Here is a 5,165-nt window from a genome sequence, read left to right as displayed (position 1 = left end):
AATCTCCATAATAGTCATAAAAGAGATTTGGGAAGAGTGTTTAGGAACCTAAGTTGGAAGAGAGTATCTTCTCTATCGAATTCTCTCCTTCCCACGAGCTCCCCTCCTCTTTACACCCGCCTCTCTTTTCATATTTACTTTTGTAAATCTCTTCATTATTATTCACCAAAAAATAAAAAATCTCCAAAGTCAGAAAGAGAATTGGAAAGAGAGTACTTAGGAACCTGAGTTGGAAGAGACTGTCTTCTCTTTCAAACTCTCTCCTTCCCACGATCTCCCCCCCCCCTCCTCTTTATACTCTCCTCTCTCCCCCTCCTTAAGATCTCCATAATTATCTCTCTCCATAAATTTAATTCAATAAATCTCTCTATAATTATTCTCAAAAAAAAAAAAAAAAAAATCTATATAATAGAGTCAAAGAGAGAATTTAGGAACCTAAGTTGGAAGAGAATATCTTATCTTTCCTTCTCTCTACCAATTTTCCCTAAGTTGGGAGTTAATAAAGAATTTATTTGGTAAATAAAATTTTTTCCTCTCTCTCTCTCTTTCCAAAAGGGTTTGGATCTTTCTCCTCTGGCCAATAGTTGCCAGATTCTCCTCTGGATTGGATGGTCTAGAATCATTTTTATGAGAAGAACAAAGTCACACATGATTGTTCTTCAGTTATGCCTCCCCGAAAATCTTAACACCCACCATTTTAGAGGGAATCATTGCAGATATGGTGAAGCAATCTGATAACTTTTTAGTTATTGAAAATAAAATACAAATAGTATAAAGCACTCTCTGTCTCTCTCTCTCTCTCATATGGCTACATCGTGCGTCTTTACTAGTATATATATATATATATATATATTTTGGTTAACCGAGGTGATCTGGGCCAACTTATGCGCACTTCGACTAATCTTCGAGGTGATTAGCGTAGTAACCCACCGTCACAGTCTCCACTTAAATCACAGAAGCATAGATGGAGAATCAAATATTTTGGTACTGTTACTTAGTACAGTATTTGGTACTTGACACGATTTTTGTAATTTGATATGGTTCAATATATCGAACTTTTTTTTCCTAAATTTCAATACCGTACCATATAAAAAAAAACCATCAATTTCTCATATTGAAACTGTACCAACTAACCTATGGTACGATTTCAATATTGTAGCTCAGTATGATTTTGATATGGATACAAAATTGACAGCCCAACCGATTATAACCGAACTGAACAATTGACAGGTTTAGACTATATGATTTTGATATCGATACAAAATTGACACCATTAGACTATCGTATGGAAGACGCATGTTAAGGTTGAGGTACTTTTTTAAAAAATCTCAGAATTATTGATTTCTCTGTTACTTTGTCCCAATTTCCAGCATTCTTTTTATTTAAATATCTAAATAACAAGATTTTCGACACCATTCTTCCACACGGTAATATAGATTAGAGAGAGAGAGAGAGAGAGAGAGAGAAATTGAAAGTGTCAATATTGAACCTGAAATTGAAACTATAACTCGGATCCCACTAACCAATTTGACTTGGCTCTATTACTATTAATCTTCGGTTCGGATGTGAACCAGAAATATCCAACGGTTCCAAAACAATTAAAAAGCCAATAAACACATTAAACCATGCATAAACCAAGTTGAAACCTAATAAATCGTATAAAGGTAAACCAAATAGAAACCGAACCAAACCTTGGTTGGACCAGTCCAAAACCATTGCAATAGGAAATCTTTGATTTCAAAAGTTAAGAGTTCCAAGTTTTTTTATTTTTTTATTTTTTATTTTTATTTTATTTTATTTAAAGAAAAATAAAATACACACAACATACATAGACTACATTAGGGTTTTGTACAAATACTAGAGGATATACTTCCTGAGTTAGCTGTGGAGAATAGCTGATTCATGGCTGGGCAACTATTTATATTTTACAGTGAAAAGTTATCTCTTTCGATAAATTCCTGATTCCCAAAAAAGTGGAAAGGTGAAGTAGTGGCCAAGTTCCTCCATCAGGCTGTGGAAGAAGGAGCTTTTGTTCGGAGAACCAATTTCTTTCAATTTGCTGCAATCTTCAAACCTGCTAGTATTCCTTATGCTTCGTTCTCTTCTTTCTAAGTAGCTGTAGAAACACTAGTATTGATGATCCTAAGCTTACCTTGGATAAGTAATCTGTATGCCTACCTTAAAGTTGAATTCAAAACATTAGTAGCACTAGCACAAACCAAAATTGGGTATGACAAAAATGGGTTATGATATCCTAAAATCAGGTTGGCTGGACCATCTGTAGGACGTGAATTCAAATCATTAAAACATTTGGGATATAGTTTAAGATGAGCAATCCATTTCTTTATATTTGTTACTACTGAGTAGGTGGTTGGGATTTATATTAGATGCAATTATTTCATTTCTATGTTTCCATATAAATAAAGTATAGAGTGATAGAAAAAATGTTGAATATCCATTCAAGCTGGAAGTGGGGAAAGTTTCTAATATTGAGGAAGAAATTAACCACTTGTTCAAATGTGGATAAATTTGAGTTTTGAAAACGCAAACCAATTGGTCCAACTGCTCAAATGTGTAACAAGAAGTCACACAAAAAAAAGGGTTGGTTATTGTTTCTTCATCCTGGCTACAGAAGGCACAAGAGGTATCTATAGCCATCCATTTTCCTAGAAGAGACCATATAGGAATGGTCATGTGAGAAAGTCTCCATAGGAAGGTCTTGAATTTTGGGTGAGTTTCTAATTTCCAGAGTATTTTCCACCAATTTTTCTTGAAAGCATTGATTGGTTTGTAAGGGTTAAGGGTGAAGCAGATAAACTTTGATCCTACCTTTGTGGAAAACAAGCCATTCGTGTGTAGAGTGCACCTCCATTTGTCTTCCTGAGCTATAGGGATAATATTAGATATCTCTTGGGAGATATTAGTTTTGAAGGATGATCACCATTTACATATTCCGTTGGGAGTTTGTGATCAAACTGCTTACCTTTTGTATCCTATTTTCATTAGACTGAGGGGTATCAAGATAGGTAATGTTGTTGGATGGAATCCAAGGATCATGCCAAAGGAAAGTATTATTTCCGTTGCCTATTTTTGAAATCACACACTTCTTGAAGATTGGAATAATGGAAGCCAAGCTATTCCATATCCATGACCCGCGTCTGTTATAGACCTTTGGGTCAAAAACAGATTTTTTGTAGCAATATTTAGCCCGTAGTATATTACTCCAAGCAACATCAGGTTTGGAGATAAATCTCCATCCCAAATTCAGTAGAAGAGCTTTATTATGTGTAGAGGCATTTTTTAGACCAAGGCCTCTGTCTTGGATTGGTTGGCAGACCTTTTTCCAAGCAATGAGGTGAGGTTTTCTCACATTCTTGGAGTAATTTCTATTCCAAAATTCAGAGTTCCAAGTTTGTTGCTCATGAATATGTTAATTGTAGTTGGCCATGAATATGTTAATATTGGCCACCCTCGGCCGGAGAGGATCTAAATCCTGAGGAGAGGGGCACTAGTGAAAACTCATTTCCATGCATTTAGGTTAGTTTAAGGGTTGTTTTTACCATTTTACCCTCTAGGGGAAATTTGGTCTTTTTATCATATTAGGTCTATTGAGCATTGTAAATACATGTTTCACTTTCTGTTTTTAGTATTTACTGATAAATCAATATTTGCATACATTTAAGTAACTTACATTCATTCTTGCAAATTTTAATTCAATTTCATGCATTCTTGGCCTAATAGGGTCATTTGATAATCTTACCAATAATTTACTGTCCAAATTTTGTGAATGTTTTTCTTACGTCCTTTTCATGATTTTAATATTAGTAAAGCATATTTTAGTAACGTTTTTGTTTTTAGATGCAGTTTCATATATTTATCTTGTATTTTGGCCCCTTAAGGGCAATTTCGTCATTTAGAGTATCTAAGTGTTTAAATTTTCCCTTAAATTTTGCTGCATTTTACAGTGCATTAAGTATTGTTTATGTGTTTTAATTAACTAGTACTTGTAAAGTTAGCCTTAGACAATTGGCCTTAAAGCAAGCCCACTAGGCTAAAAAAATATTAATAATTAGAGCGCATAATGCATGTATATACCTAAATTAGATTTTATTTATGCTTCGAATGAATTACCTAAATTAGATTAATTGGAGCTCATAATGCATGTAAATACCTAACCTAAGGTTAGGTTCTAAGATTAAGATATTTGTATTAACTAGCCTACTTTTTTTTTTTTTTTTTTTGGTAATATTAACTTGCCTAATTAGGTTCATAAATCTTAACAAAGTTGTTAAACCTCTAATATTAGATTAATTAAGTACATAATAAGTATAAATAATAGTTTACAATAAGAAGTTAGTACAGGAAGACCGGTTCTAACTAGGACTTCTAGGGGTACCTAACACCTTCCCTAATCATAACTTGATACTCATCTAAAGATCTGGATAGACCAACCATCAAGTTAGAGTTAATTCAGTCTTTCTCTTGCAAAGAAGGGACATTATTTGTGGGTCCTAGACCAAATCTAAGTAGTGACTCATCTTTATCGCTTTTACCTCTCTTTTAGCGTGAGAGTGGTCTGGCTCGGGTATCATTTTTCCAAGGATACCTACAATTAAATCACATTTGGGTCACTTTTTAGGTGTACATCAGCCAGGTAATCGAAGTTTCTGCCTATGCTTTTTGGTTCATTCTCCGAACTACTTGGGAGAATTATTTAGGGCTTCTAAAGGTGAGGTTAGGTGCATCCTGTTGATATGTGAGTAACCCTTATAATTTCTTCAAGTGTTATTGTTCCTCTTTTTTTTTTTTTTTTTTTTTTTTTTTTTTTTATTGTAATATCAAGTTTTGGATATAAACAACGGTTATCTAGTGTAGTTGGTGAGGTTATGGTACTACAAGGTCCACACACACCAGGATATCTCAAGTTTGACTGAATTGGAACATTGTAGTCCTTGAATCAGTATTCATCCCAAAAAAGAAAGAAAAAAAAATGTGAGCATAAACTTGAAAATTGGAAGAGTGTAATCCTCAACTGATTCTAGTGTATCTTAGAATTGCCTTGGTATTTTTTTTTTCTTCACATTCATGGGTTTTCCACGTTAAATTTCATGGTGTTAGCTTGTGTTTTTCTAATTTGGTTTTCTTTTTTTTTCTTTTTTTTTTTT

The sequence above is a fragment of the Macadamia integrifolia genome, unplaced genomic scaffold (assembly GCF_013358625.1).
Source record: "Macadamia integrifolia cultivar HAES 741 unplaced genomic scaffold, SCU_Mint_v3 scaffold3374, whole genome shotgun sequence".
In the NCBI taxonomy this organism is placed as follows: domain Eukaryota; kingdom Viridiplantae; phylum Streptophyta; class Magnoliopsida; order Proteales; family Proteaceae; genus Macadamia; species Macadamia integrifolia.
The sequence above is the reverse complement of the archived record's forward strand: the minus strand, read 5'-3'. Positions refer to the sequence as shown.